The 13,731-nt window shown below is 51.3% G+C and overlaps 1 long non-coding RNA gene across 1 annotated transcript; it reads left to right on the top strand.

The window, feature by feature from the left end:
- Nucleotides 1-3,739: 3,739 nt before the first annotated feature.
- LOC144287140 (uncharacterized) lies at nucleotides 3,740-6,958 on the top strand. Its single transcript, XR_013355045.1, has 2 exons — nucleotides 3,740-5,425; nucleotides 5,925-6,958. It is a non-coding gene; the product is annotated as an uncharacterized LOC144287140 (long non-coding RNA).
- The last annotated feature ends 6,773 nt before the right edge of the window (nucleotides 6,959-13,731 follow it).

Here is a 13,731-nt window from a genome sequence, read left to right as displayed (position 1 = left end):
CTTTTGTCACGCATCTAACCTAGGCCTGTTAGGAGCGATGTGTACCTGCAGTCAGCATTGGGAGGTACAGGGCATAAGTTCAACTCTCAGAAGTGTGTATGCTTTGCAGGAAGATGTCTGCTAGACACTTATTGATGGGAGCTAGAACAGAGCTACATTCTACATTCTAACAAGGACATTGGCAATCGCTGTATTCAACTCAGATATACGTGAGTACAGACATGTCACTTCCACATGCTTTTCACACAACCTCTCCCAGCACCTAACATAAGGATATTAGCAGCTACGTCTACAGGCAGGCAGAATGCGGGAAGGTCCTGTCCTGAGCTCAGCTCTCAAAAGGAAGCATGCCTCAAAGCCAGCTTTCTACCTGCTGCGTTCCTATGGCTGTGAGATAGTAGCAGCATTGTAAGTCTGGAGGTTCCATGAATACCGCTCTACTGGACCTGGAGACACAACCATTGAAGCCTGTAGCTTGCCCCTTGTGTCCCATGAGCTTCTGACAAACATGTCTAGTGAGGATGTTCGTAAGTCCATCTGGAGGTAGTGTGGAACCGCGTGTCAGCTCATCTCGCAGAAGGAAGTTCCCCAGAGAGACAGCTTTCAACTAGGTACTCAGGTTTAAGTTAGTATGAGCTCCCATCTGAGGGAGGAATTCCTCAGAAGTCACTGGATTGAGCTAAGAGACACTTGCCTCTCACAAAACTTGTGTGCTGATCGAAAGAAATCCTTTGGAAGCAAAGCATACAGGTGGTCAGCATGTGGGAGGTACAAGCCATAAGCTCAATCCAAAGGGGTGTGCATGCCTTGGTGTCAGCTGTCCACTAGGCGCGAAATTGACAATGCACATACTTGGTTCTCACTCCACTACTGTCCCTCATAGAACGAAATCCTGTGGAAGCGAACCGTACAGCCAGTCAGGATGTGGGAGGTACAGGCCATTAGCTCAACTCTCACAAGTGTGTATGCTTTGCAGGCAGATGTCTCCTAGCCACTCATTTATGGGAGTTAGAACCTAGCTATACTTTAATTGAACAAGGCTGTTGGAAATTGCTGTATTGAATTCAGATACAGGTGAGTACAGGCCTGAAAGTTCTACATGCTTTTCACACAACCTCTTCCAGCACCTAACTTAAGGATGATAGGAGCTATGTCTACAGGCAGTCAGGAAGCGGGAGGGTCCTGCCCTGAGCTCAGCTCTCACACAGAAGCATGCCTAGAAGCCAGCTTTCAACTAGCTGCGTTCTTATGGCCATGAGATCGTAGCAGCATTGTAAGTCAGGAGGTTCCATGAATACCACTCTACTGCACCTGGAGACACAACCATTGAAGCCTGCCACTTGCCCCCTGTGTCCCATGAGCTTCTGACAAACATGTCGAGTGAGGATGTTCGAAATTCCATCTGCAGGCCATGTGGAACTGTGAGGGACTGGGGGTGAGCTCAACTCTCAGAACCAAGTTCCCTTTGGACACTGTGTTCAGCTAGTTTCTCACGTATGGAATGTAGTATGTAGCACCAGTCTAAGACAGGAATTACTCAGAAATCACTGAATTCAGCTTGGAGACACTAGTCTTGTGGGCCGGCACCTTCCACTTACCTCTCAAAACACTTCTGCCACATATCGAGCCTCGGCCTGTTAGGAGCGAAGTGTACCTGCAGGCAGGATGTGGGACGTACAGGCCATAAGTTCATCTCTCAGTAGTGTGTATGCCCGGGAGGCAGTTGTCTGCTACCCACTCATACATGGGAGTTAGAACCTAGCTACACTCTAATGAAGAAGGCCGTTGGAAATCGCTGTATTCAACTCAGATACATGTGAGTACAGGCCTGATGCTTCCACATGCTTTTCTCACAACCTCTCCCAGCACCTAACATAAGGATGTTAGCCGCTAAGTCAACAGGCAGGCAGGATGCGGGAGGGTCCTGCCCTGAGGTCAGCTCTCAAAAGGAAGCATGCCTCGAAGCTGTAAGTCAGGAGGTTCAATGAATACCGCTCTACTGCCTGGAGACACAAGCATTGAAGCCTGCCACTTGCCCCCTGCGTCCCGTGAGCTTCTGGCAAACATCTCTAGTGAGGATGTTCGAAACTCCATCTGCAGGCAGTGTGGAACTGTGAGGGACTGCGTGTGGGGTCACCTCTCAGAATCAAGTTCCCCTGGACACTGCATTCAACTATCTTCTCTTGTATGGAAGTTAGTATGTAGCGCCAATGTATGAGAGGAATTCCTTGGAAGTCGCTGGATTGAGCTTCAAGACACTTGTCTCCTGGCCTGCACCTTCCAATTACCTCTCACACCACTTCTGTCACGCAACAAACCTAGGCCTGTTAGAAGCGAAGTGTACATGCAGTGTGGGACCCAGGAAATTTTTTAATTTATTTATGATAGTCACACAGAGAGAGAGAGAGAGAGAGAGAGAAGCAGAGACATAGGCAGAGGGAGACGCAGGCTCCATGCACCGGGAGCCTGACGTGAGATTATATCCCAGGTCTCCAGGATCGGGTCCCTGGCCAAAGGCAGGCACTAAACCGCTGTGCCACCCAGGGATCCCGGGACCCAGGAAATTTAACAAAAATCCTCTACTCCTGGACAAGCAGAGCAGGACTGATTCCATTTTGTGCTACACCTGCCACCTCCTGTATGACCCCTACATAACCTGCTTATTGCTTAAGGCACTTCCCCACCCTAGTCAAGCCGCTGGGCACACCCTAATCGGAAATCGGCTCATAACAATGTAATCCTGCTTTGTGCCCACCAAAACTGCGTGCCAATTCTGACCAAAGTAATAGGCCAGCTCAAATGGATACTATAGGGTAAGATGTAATTCAATCGGCCACCTGCGTGTGGACCGACATGATTGTGCAACTTTCTGTGTATCCCATGGGCCATTGGCCCTTATAAAGCTGCTACGCCTCTTAGTTTCAGGGTCCAAGTCCCTGCTCCGCAGTGTCGAGTATACTTGGACCCAAGCTCGAGCTTGTAAATAAACCCTCATGTGTTTGCATTGGTGTCGGCTCCTCGGTGGTTTCTCGGATTCGCAATCTTGGGCACAACATTTGGGGTTCGTCCGGGATCTGAGAGACCTCCAGGACCCTATCCGGAGGGTTTCACGCGTGGTGAGTGCACTCAACTTTTTCCACCTTTTGCGCGCATATTCTCTGAGAGCTCTAACCTGTAGGAATTCCAATCTGTATTAGGTCGGCATTGGCTTAGGTGGACGCGCTGGCGGGCCGTCGACCGGGGGTCTTGAGGAGTCGTCCCTTGCCCCTGCCTGGAGGACGGAGGTCCTCATCTGTAAGGAGGATGAGGTCCTCATCTGTATGGAGGACAGGGGTCCTCATCTGTAAGGAGGACGGGGGTCCTCGTCTGTAAGGAGGACGGGGGTCCTCATCTGTAAGGAGGACGGGGGTCCTCGTCTGCAAGGAGGGCTGGCTGCCAGCCCTTCGGATTACTTTCTGTCTTGTCTCCGCGGCCGCACTAGAACGTTTGTCTGTTACTGTGTTCTTGTTACCTGTTTGTGCGCTGGTCTGTGTTACTTGTTTGTGTGCTGGTCTGTGTTACTATGTTCTTGTTAACTGTGTGTGTTATTTGTTAACTGTCATAACTGTCTGTGCCTTGGTGTGGACTGGGGACATAATGGGGCAGATGCAAACCATACCCTTGTCTCTAATGCTCTCCCACTTCTCGGATGTTAGGGAAAGAGCTCGTATTCTGAGCATAGACATATGGAGAGAGAGATTCCAAATTTATTGCATATCAGAATGGCCAACCTTTGACGTGGGATGGCCCCGAGAAGGAACTTTTCACCTACCTATTATCTTACAGGTTAAGGCCGTGAACTTCAGGGACAAACCAGATGGCCACCCTGACCAGATGCCCAACATCCTGGCCTGGCAGGACATGATCGAGAATTCCCCTCCTTGGCTAAAACCCTTTTTACTCCCCAAAGCGCACAACTCGCCTGAAGGTAAGGAGAGACTCTGGGTCCACCGCCAGACTCTAACGGCAGGTCTCCAGGCTGCCGCGTGCAAGACTACCAATCTGGCCAAGGTCTATGATGTGAGACAGGGTAAGGATGAGAGTCCAGCAGCCTTCTTAAAGAGAGTCATAGAGGCTTTTAGGCAGTACACCCCTATGAACCCAGAAGCCCTGGAAACAAAGGCTGCAATTATCATGGCTTTTGTTAACCAGGCTGCTCCGAACATTAAAAAGAAATTGCAAAGAGAGACTGGGAGAGAAGAGCTTGCAGGACTTAGTAATAATAGCAGAACGAGTCTATAATAGAAAAAGCCTGGAAGAACTGCATGTTACCACCCCACACGCTAAAGGGGTACTCAAACAGCCCCCAGACAGCTGGATCAGCAATGCCCATCTGACCCATTATCAGAGCCTACTGCTAAACCCCACCAGAATTTTATTTAAGCCACCGACAACCCTGAATCCGGCAATGCTACTCCTTAACCCAGACTGGGACCCCCCTCTGCATGACTGTCAAGAAATTTTGGCACAGGTGTACGGAACCAGAGCTGATCTCCAGGACCAGCCACTGCCGAATGCCGATGCCACCTGGTACATGGACGGCAGCGTTTTGTCCAAGAAGGAGTCTGATATGTGGGGGCAGCCGTAACCACGGAGACAGAGACCATCTGGGTGGAGCCATTGACAGCCTGAATGTTGGCTCAATGGGCAGAACTGATCCCACTGGCCAAGGAGCTGACCATGGGGGAAGGTAAACGAATAAACATCTACACCGACAGCAGGTACGCCTTCGCCACCGCTCACATCCACGGAGCCCTTTACAGAAAGAGAGAGAGCTTCTGACAGCAGAGGGAAAGACTGTTAAAAACAAAACGGAGATTCTTGAACCCCTGAGGGCCCTCTGGCTGCCCAAGGCCCTAGCCATCATCCACTGTCCGGGGCACCAAAAGGCAGACACGCCAGTAGCCAGGGGAAACCGGCTAGCTGATTTAAAAGCAAAGGAGGCAGCCCTTTTGGTGACCCAGGTCTTAGCAACCACGCTACCCGATCCGGGGGAACGGACCCTGCCGGACACCCCCAACTATAGTGATGCTGACTTACACTGGATCAAACACTTGCCTATGACCCAGTGATTGTGTGGCTGGTGGAGGGCCGCAGACTCCAGCATCATCTTGCCAGAGGAACTGGGACGGCGAGTCCTATCCAAAATGCATCGGAGTACTCACATGGGAACAAGGAAGATGGAAGACCTCATACGACATGCAAAGATCACTATTAAAGACTCTCGAGCAAAGATCGAGCAGATTGTGGCAAGCTGCCACTCATGCCAGTTAACTAATGCCACCGCCCATGGATCTAACCTGGACACCCGGCTCTGGGGGAACCGCCCAGGAGCCTACTGGGAAGTGGACTTCACTGAAGTAAAACCTGGAAAATACGGATACAGGTATTTATTAGTGTTTGTAGATACTTTTTCAGGATGGACAGAGGCATTTCCCACCAAACATGAAACGGCACAGACCGTGACCAAGAAACTGCTGGAAGATATCTCACCGAGGTATGGTTTTCCTGTTAAGATTGGGTCAGACAATGGCCCAGGATTCTTCTCTAAGGTAACACAGGGAGTGGCACTCGTACTTGGGGCAGATTGGAAATTAGATTGTGCATATAGGCCCCAGAGCTCAGGACAGGTAGAGAGGATGAACAGAACATTAAAAGAGACCTTAACTAAATTAGCCCTGGAGACTGGCAGGGACTGGGTGACTCTCCTCCCCTTCGCCCTATATAGGGTGAGGAACTCCCCATATAAGATGGGACTGACTCCCTACGAGATCATGTTCGATCTTCCTTCACCTGTTATTCCCAATTTAAAACCTGAGGTGCTTGCTGAATTTGATGATCACCAACTTCTTTTCTCCCTCTAAATGTCATGAACCCATGAACAGGTGTGGCCTAAGCTGAGGGCCCTCTATGAGACTGGGCCACCCCCGGATCCCCATCGATATCGGCCAGGTGACTGGGTGTACGTGTGAAGATACCAACACCGGACACTTCAACCTCGCTGGAAGGGACCTCACACCGTGATTCTGACCACTCCCACCGCTCTCAAGGTCGACGGGATTACTCCCTGGGTCCACTACACCCATGTCCGGCCAGCTGACTCACACACCATTCTCAAGAACTTTGTTCCAGAATGGAAAAGCCAACCGGACAAGGACAATCCCCTAAAGCTAAGACTGCGCCGTTCTCACTAATTTCGCACCTCCAAGACTCCCTAGTCTGAGGTTGTCCTTCAAAATAGAAGGGGATTAGACTTAGTCTTCTTACAACAAAGGGTGTGGGGGGGCGGGGTTATGTGCTGCCTTAAACGTAGAATGTTGCTTCTTCGCTGGAATATAAATGGGAGCGAGAACAGCAACAAGGTTGGTTAAAATCCTGGTTTAATCATTCCACCTGGCTCACTCTAAGAGCAACCTGAACCCTTGATTGGATCCTGTATAGGATCCCCTGAAAAAGGGGGGAAGGTGGGACCCAGGAAATTTAACAAAAATCCCCTACCCCTGCACAAGCAGAGCAGGACTGATTCCATTTTGTGCTACACCCGCCACCTCCCCTATGACCCCCACATGACCTGCTTATTGTTTAAGGCACTGCCCCACCCTAGTCAAGCCGCTGGGCACACCCCAATCGGAAATCGGCTCATAACAATGTAACCCTGCTTTGTGCCCACCAAAACTGCGTGCCAATTCTGACCAAAGTAATAGGCCAGCTCAAATGGATACTATAGGGTAAGATGTAATTCAATCGGCCACCTGCGTGTGGACAGACATGACTGTGCAACTTTCTGTGTATTCTATGGGCCACTGGCCCCTATAAAGCTGCTACGCCTCTTAGTCTCGGGGTCCAAGTCCCTGCTCCGCAGTGTCAAGTATACTTGGACCCAAGCTCGAGCTTGTAAATAAACTCTCGTGTGTTTGCATCGGTGTTGGCTCCTTGGTGGTTTCTTGGATTTGCAATCTTGGGCACAAGACAAGGGCCTGCTGCCCTGACATCCCTTCCAGGGTCACGCTGACCGCCCCGCAGGCCCTCTGTGCCCCAGGCACACAGGCACGGGGATGTGGGGAGGGGAGAAAGTGCCCCAGAACCAAGCCCAGGCCCCCTGGACAGAGGGAGCACAGACCTCCCAGGTCGCTTTGCACAGACCCTGGTGACCTGAGGCTCCCTGGCTGTCACTCTGTCCCAGACCCTCCTGGCCCACGGGGCACAGGCTGAGTCCCAGTAAAGTCTGTGGGGTCCTGACCTTGGCGTCTGGCTGCCCCTGGAAGGCACGTGGGGACGTCAGCTGTGTGTGCCTGGCGGTGCCCCTGCAGGGGCTGGTTGGGGCCTGGGTGGTGCCCCTTCCTCCTCTCTGGAGGTCTCTCCATGCCCCATGCACAGAGTTCTGGGAGACACAGAAATGGGCTGGCTGTGCATTTTCGCACCACAACACTTTATTGACTTTCTACAGCAAACGGGCTCAGAGCCGAGGGTGCACGCCTTCCCCTGGGGAGGGAGACCTTTCTGTCCTTTAGGGGAGGGCAAGAATCACACGGGGGTGGGGGGGGCAGGTGCTGGAGTCCCCCACCTGGGAGCATGTGTGGACTCCGGGTGGGGGCGTGTGTCCTGAGGTTCTAGCCTGAGAGACGATTCTGAGGACAACAGAGCTGACCTGGACCTGCAGCTCATGGGCTCCTGCGCTGGGTCCCCACAGGGCAGCTGGACCCCCAGGGGCCCCAGCACCTGGAGGAGCCTGCCTCCTGCTGTGGGTGTTGGTGGGGCCCACTGGCCTACCCCTGCTCTCCCCACCCTGGGGTGTCTTGGGATCCCCAGGGCTGCCCTAGGTCAGCGACCTGGATCTGTGGGGCACGCCCAGGGCCCAGGAGGCCACATCCAGGGCCATGGGGGGCTGGATCCCATTACTCTTTGTGTTGGGCCTGGGGGGGGACTCAAATTACCCCAGCCCCCACAGAGCCCGGGGCCAAGCCAGCCCAGGTCCCTCTGGGTTAGGGGCTGGTGTCCTGTGCAGGGTGTGCCGCCCTCCAGGAGGGACACTGGGAGGAGGCAGGGCACAGTGCATCCTCTGTTCCACTCACCTGCACCCACCCTGTTGGGGACTCCCTGCCTTCCCTCCTCCCTGCAACCTCTGGGTACTCTATGGGACACCGGGGCTTCTGATGGAAGCAAGCTGTCCAGAGAGCCCCGGGGAGGATGAGCATGTCCCACAGGGGGCAGCTGCACCAGATCCTTGCTGGGGGCCGATGGGATGGGAGTGGGGGGGTGGGGCGGATGGTGTGGGGGCAAGGGTATGATGGTGGTGGAGTGTGGGGGATGGTGTAGGGGGGATGTGTTGGGGTATAGTGTGGGTGGGGATTGTGTGGGGGTGTGAGGGGGATGGTGTAGGGGGGATGGTATGGGGGCGATGCCATGGGGGGTGATGACGTAGGGGGATGGTGTGGGGGTAGGGAATGAGGGGGATGGTGTGGGGGGCCTGTGGACACAGGGCAACCCTTTCTCTAAGATGCACACGGAGACGTCTACAGATAAAGGCAACCCCAGTCTGGGGTTTGCTGTGACACCTGCCCCTGGGGCCCCATGTGGTCAGTGCAGGGCCCTGGCTGGACCGGGGGCATTATCTGGGGGTCATCATACTATGTATGTTTACAAATTGCAAATTGTCTCAAATAAAATGCATAGACTTTAGAAATATATAAAGCACTGAGGGTGGGTGTCACCCTGACCCGTCCAACCCTCATCGGATCAATGTGTGGCCTGCTCCAGCCACAGCCATGCCGCCTGGCCCCTGGTCCCCTTACTGCCCCCCACGGCCCCCACCCCAGCCCCCTGCTTTTCAGGGGGCCGTCCCTCACCCCTTTGCTCACGTGGCAACCCCTGGAGGACCCATCCTAGTGGCTTCCTCATCCCCAAGACCCCGGGGGTGGAGGCACGGGGGTCATCCCCAGCACCCTACCATGCAGCGGTGTGTTGTTTGCTGCTGTTGCTCCCCCCGGCCTCAGAAGCCCCGTGTTCCCTACCCAGAAGCCCATGGACCTTCCCCGTGGCCCCGAACCCCCCTGGCCCAGCAGCCTCACCTGACCCCGTAGCAGTCCCAAAACATGGTGTGGCTGCCGAACGTCCTGTTGACGTCCAGGTCTATCTGCGTGATGTCCCTGGAGGAGACCAGGGCCTCCTCCTTCATTTCCTGCGGGGAAAACTGGGACACAGACCCCGACCTGTCACCAGCTGCCATCCTGGGCAGGGAGCCCTGGGGCCACCATGGGAGTGTCTCCTGCCTAAACCTCCTTCCTTCCCCTGGGAGGCCGGGACAGCGGGAGTGCCCACCGTGCCTGTGGGACCTGTGTGAGGGCCTGTGCCGAGCTGTTGTGGGCGGGGACGTGACTGAGGGTCAGCCTAGGTGGGAGGGGAAGGGGGGTCAGCCCAGGTGGGGAGGGGACACGGGGGTGTTGTGCTCAAGATTGTGAATCCAAGAAACCACTAAGGAGCCGACACCGATGCAAACACACGGAGGGTTGATTTACAAACTCAAGCTTGCATCCAAGTATACCCGACACTGCGGAGCAGGGACTTGGACCCCGAGGTGGGTTTTAGCTTAGTTTTTTTTTTTTTTTTTTGGCTTAGTTTTAAGGGCTGGTCTTATGGACCTCCAAAAGGGCTGGAGCAATTCCTCAAGTTCTGTTTACATTCTGATATGGGGCCTTCAAGGGCATTGAGCTCTGTTCTTCTTTTAATAGGGGCTTCCTGCCTTTGGCTTGGGCTCAGTTTTTATTCTAATGTGGGGTTTTCTAGGACATTAAGCTGTAAACTTTTGTTTTTTTTCCTGTAACTGAAATAAGGTAAATTTCAGCTCTTATTCACAGGGGTCTGGAATGGCTGGACATGTGCTAACGCTGAACTTAAAGTGGAATGGCCTTAATTTTCGTGGCCTCCACACGTCCCATCCTATCTAGCTCCTTCCCCCTTCCCCGGAGCTCCTAAGAGAGCAATTGCAAATGACCTCTGGTGGCAGCTTGTGTTGGGGGACAGGCCCAGGGATTTGTGATTCAATGCTGCAGACTCTTATTCCCTAAGGCTATCTTGACAACTGACTTTGTACGTAGAAAAGCTCTCCTTTGTCTTTAAAAGATGAAGAACTAGTCAAAGCATTTTTTCTCTGCCCATCTGATTGCTCAGATTCCAATCTGAGACATATTTCCTGTTAATAAGGATAATTTACTATCTGTAGTACTATGGTTAAAATATTCTGACACAAGTAATTCAGAGGGATGAGGGTTTCTCATCTATTTCTTCACAGCTCAGTCACTCATCAGGAAATGCATCTTTATAGAAGATGTGGTTTATGTATACAATGGAATATTACTGAGCCATTAGAAACAACAAATACCCACCATTTGCTTCAACGTGGATGGAACTGGAAGGTATTATGCTGAGTGAAGTAAGTCAATCGGAGAAGGACAAACATTGTATGTTCTCATTCATTGGGGGAATATATATAATAGTGAAAGGGAATAGAAGGGAAGGGAGAAGAAATGTGTGGGAAATATCAGAAAGGGAGACAGAACATAAAGACTCCTAACTCTGGGAAATGAACTAGGGGTGGTGGGGGGTGGGGGTGACTGGGTGACGGGCACTGAGGGGGGCACTTGACGGGATGAGCACTGTGTATTAATCTGTATGTTGGTAAACTGAACACCAATAAAAAATAAATTCATTATTAAAAAAAAGGAAATGCATCTTTATGAATTTGGAAAGAACTGAGAAACATTATTACCAATGATCATATTATTATGTTAAGGATTCCTCCCTGAGATTCTTCCCCTGTTTTAACTGACACTGAAACACTGTGAACTCTTTGGAAGACAAATGTCAAGGAAATAAATGTTATGCATTGCTAATTTTAAATGCACTTGCAATATGGTGTCTATTATAATAGAAGTATTTTTATGTGATTTTTGCTATTTATTATTCTTTCCTGCTTTTCAGGTTGAGGAGGCATTATACGTGTTCATGAGTGTTTTTCTTTCCTTCTGATATAAAATTCTTACTTTGTTCCCATCGAAGGAACTCTTTAAGAATAAGGCAAAAATTAATTAAACTATTCTTAAAATGTCTTCACACTTGGAGCCTGATTCATTTAAGTCAATTTTCAAAATAAATCTTATTTATTAGAAAAAAACACAAAGATTTATAGGGAAATTGAGAAGATAGTACAGAGAATTCTCATGCACTTGCACTCAATTTCTCCAATTATCGATATCTTATATTAGTATGGTACAAATATCACTTAATGAATCAATATTAAAATATTCGCATTAACCAAAGACCATACTTTATTCAGACATCCTTAGTTTTTGCTAAGTTACCATCCCTCACATCACATTACACTTGTCCTCATGTTTTCTTAGGCTCCTCTGGATTGTGACAGTTTTTCAGGCTTTCCTTGTTGTTGTTGAACTGGAACACTTTGAGAAGTAGAGTATTTTGTAAAATTTCCCTCAGTTTGGACATGTCTGTTGTTTATCTCATGATTGAACTGTGATTGTGGATTATATACAGAGATATACTGCCATTTTTATTATATCATATAAAGGATAGATACTATCAACATGATTCATCAGTCTTGAGAGGCAGATGTCTGCTATCCACTCATACATGGGAGTTAGAACCTAGCTACACTCTAATTGAAGAAGGCTGTTGGAAATCGCTGTATTGAACTCAGATACGGGTGAGTACAGGCCTGACACTTCCACATGCTTTGCACACAACCTCTTCCAGCACCTAACTTAAGGATGATAGGAGCTATGTCTACAGGCAGTCAGGATGCAGGAGGGTCCTGCCCTGAGCTCAGCTCTCGCAAGGAAGCATGCCTAGAAGCCAGCTTTCAACTAGCTGCGTTCTTATGGCCATGAGATCGTAGCAGCATTGTAAGTCAGGAGGTTCCATGAATATCACCCTACTGCACCTGGAGACACAACCATTGAAGCCTGCAGCTTGCCCCTTGTGTCCCATGAGCTTCTGGCAAACATCTCTAGTGAGGATGTTCAAACTCCATCTGCAGGCAGTGTGGAACTGTGAAGGACTGGGTGTGAGCTCATTCTCAGAAGCAAGATCCCTTTGGACACTGCGTTCAACTAGCTTCTCATGTATGGAACTTAATATGTAGCACCAATCTATGACAAGAATTCCTCGGAAATCGCTGGATTGAGCTTGGAGAGACTAGTCTTTTGGGCCTGCACCTTCCACTTACCTCTCACAACACTTCTGTCACGCATCGAACTTAGGCCTGTTAGGAGTGAAGTGTACCTGCAGGCAGGATGTGGGAGGTACAGGCCATAAGCTCAGCTCTCAGAAATGTGTATCCCTTGCAGGCAGATGTCTGCTTGCCACTCATTTATGGGAGTTAAAACCTAGCACGACTCTAATTGAACAAGGCTGTTGGAAATCCCTGTATTGAACTCAGATACACGTGAATACAGGCCTGACACTTCCACATGCTTTGCACACAACCTCTTTCAGCACCTCACTTAAGGATGATAGGAGCTATGTCTACAGGCAGTCAGGATGCGGGAGGGTCCTGCCCTGAGCTCAGCTCTCACAAGGAAGCATGCCTAGAATCCAGCTTTCAACTAGCTGCGTTTTTATGACTGTGGTGTCCTTCTAACCTAACCTATACTTGGTCACTCCAGTCCCCAACTGGGCCTCAGCTGGACCTGGTGCCTCTGGTACATACCTTGGCCTCACCTGGACTGGGTGACTGTGTTCCCACCTGGGCCTCAACTGGTCTTATGACTTTTGTCCCCACCTGGGCCTCACCCAGACCAGGTGACTCTGTTCCACCTGGGCCTCACCTGTGCCTGGTGAATCTGGTCCCCTCCTGGGTATGACCTGGACCTGGTGACTCTGGTCCTCACGTGTGCCTCACCTGGACCTGGTGACTCTTGTACCCACCTGGGCATCATCGGGATATGGTTACTCTGTTTCCCAAGTGAGACTCTGGAACATTTAACTTTGGTCCTCACCTGGGCCTCACCTGGACGTGGTGACTCTGGTTCCCACATGAACCTCACCTGGACCTGGTGTCTCTGCTGTTCTTCTAGCCTCACCTGTCCCTGGTGACTCCAGTCCCCCCCACCCCGGGCCTCACCTGGATTTGGTGACTCTGGTCCTCAGCTTGGTTTCACCTGGACCTTGTGAGTGTGGTCCCCACCTTGGCCTCACCCGGACCTGCTGACTCTGGTTCCCACCTGGGCCTCACCTGTACCTGGTGATCTGGTTCTCACATGGACCACACCTAGACCTGGTGACTGTGTTGTCCTTCTAGACTCACCTTTCACTGGTAACTCTGGTCTCCACCTGGGCCTCAACTGGACCTGGTGAATCTGGTCCCCACTTGGTCCTCAAGTGGAGCTGGTGACTCTGGTCCCGAGGTGGGCATCATTGGGACATGGTTATTGTGTTCCCCACCTGGGCCTCCCCTGGACCTGGTGATTCTGGTCTGCACCTGAAACTCACCTGGATCTGGTGACTGTGGTCCCCACCTGGGCCTCACTTGGACCTGGTGACTCTGATCCCCATCTGGGCCTCACCTGGCCCTGTTGACTCTGGTCCTCAACTGGGCATAATTGGGACCCGGTTACTGTGTTCCACAACTGGGTCTCACCTGGACCAGGTGACTCTGGTCCCCCTCTGGGTCTCACC

The sequence above is a fragment of the Canis aureus genome, chromosome 1 (assembly GCF_053574225.1).
Source record: "Canis aureus isolate CA01 chromosome 1, VMU_Caureus_v.1.0, whole genome shotgun sequence".
In the NCBI taxonomy this organism is placed as follows: domain Eukaryota; kingdom Metazoa; phylum Chordata; class Mammalia; order Carnivora; family Canidae; genus Canis; species Canis aureus.
The sequence above is the reverse complement of the archived record's forward strand: the minus strand, read 5'-3'. Positions and strand labels throughout refer to the sequence as shown.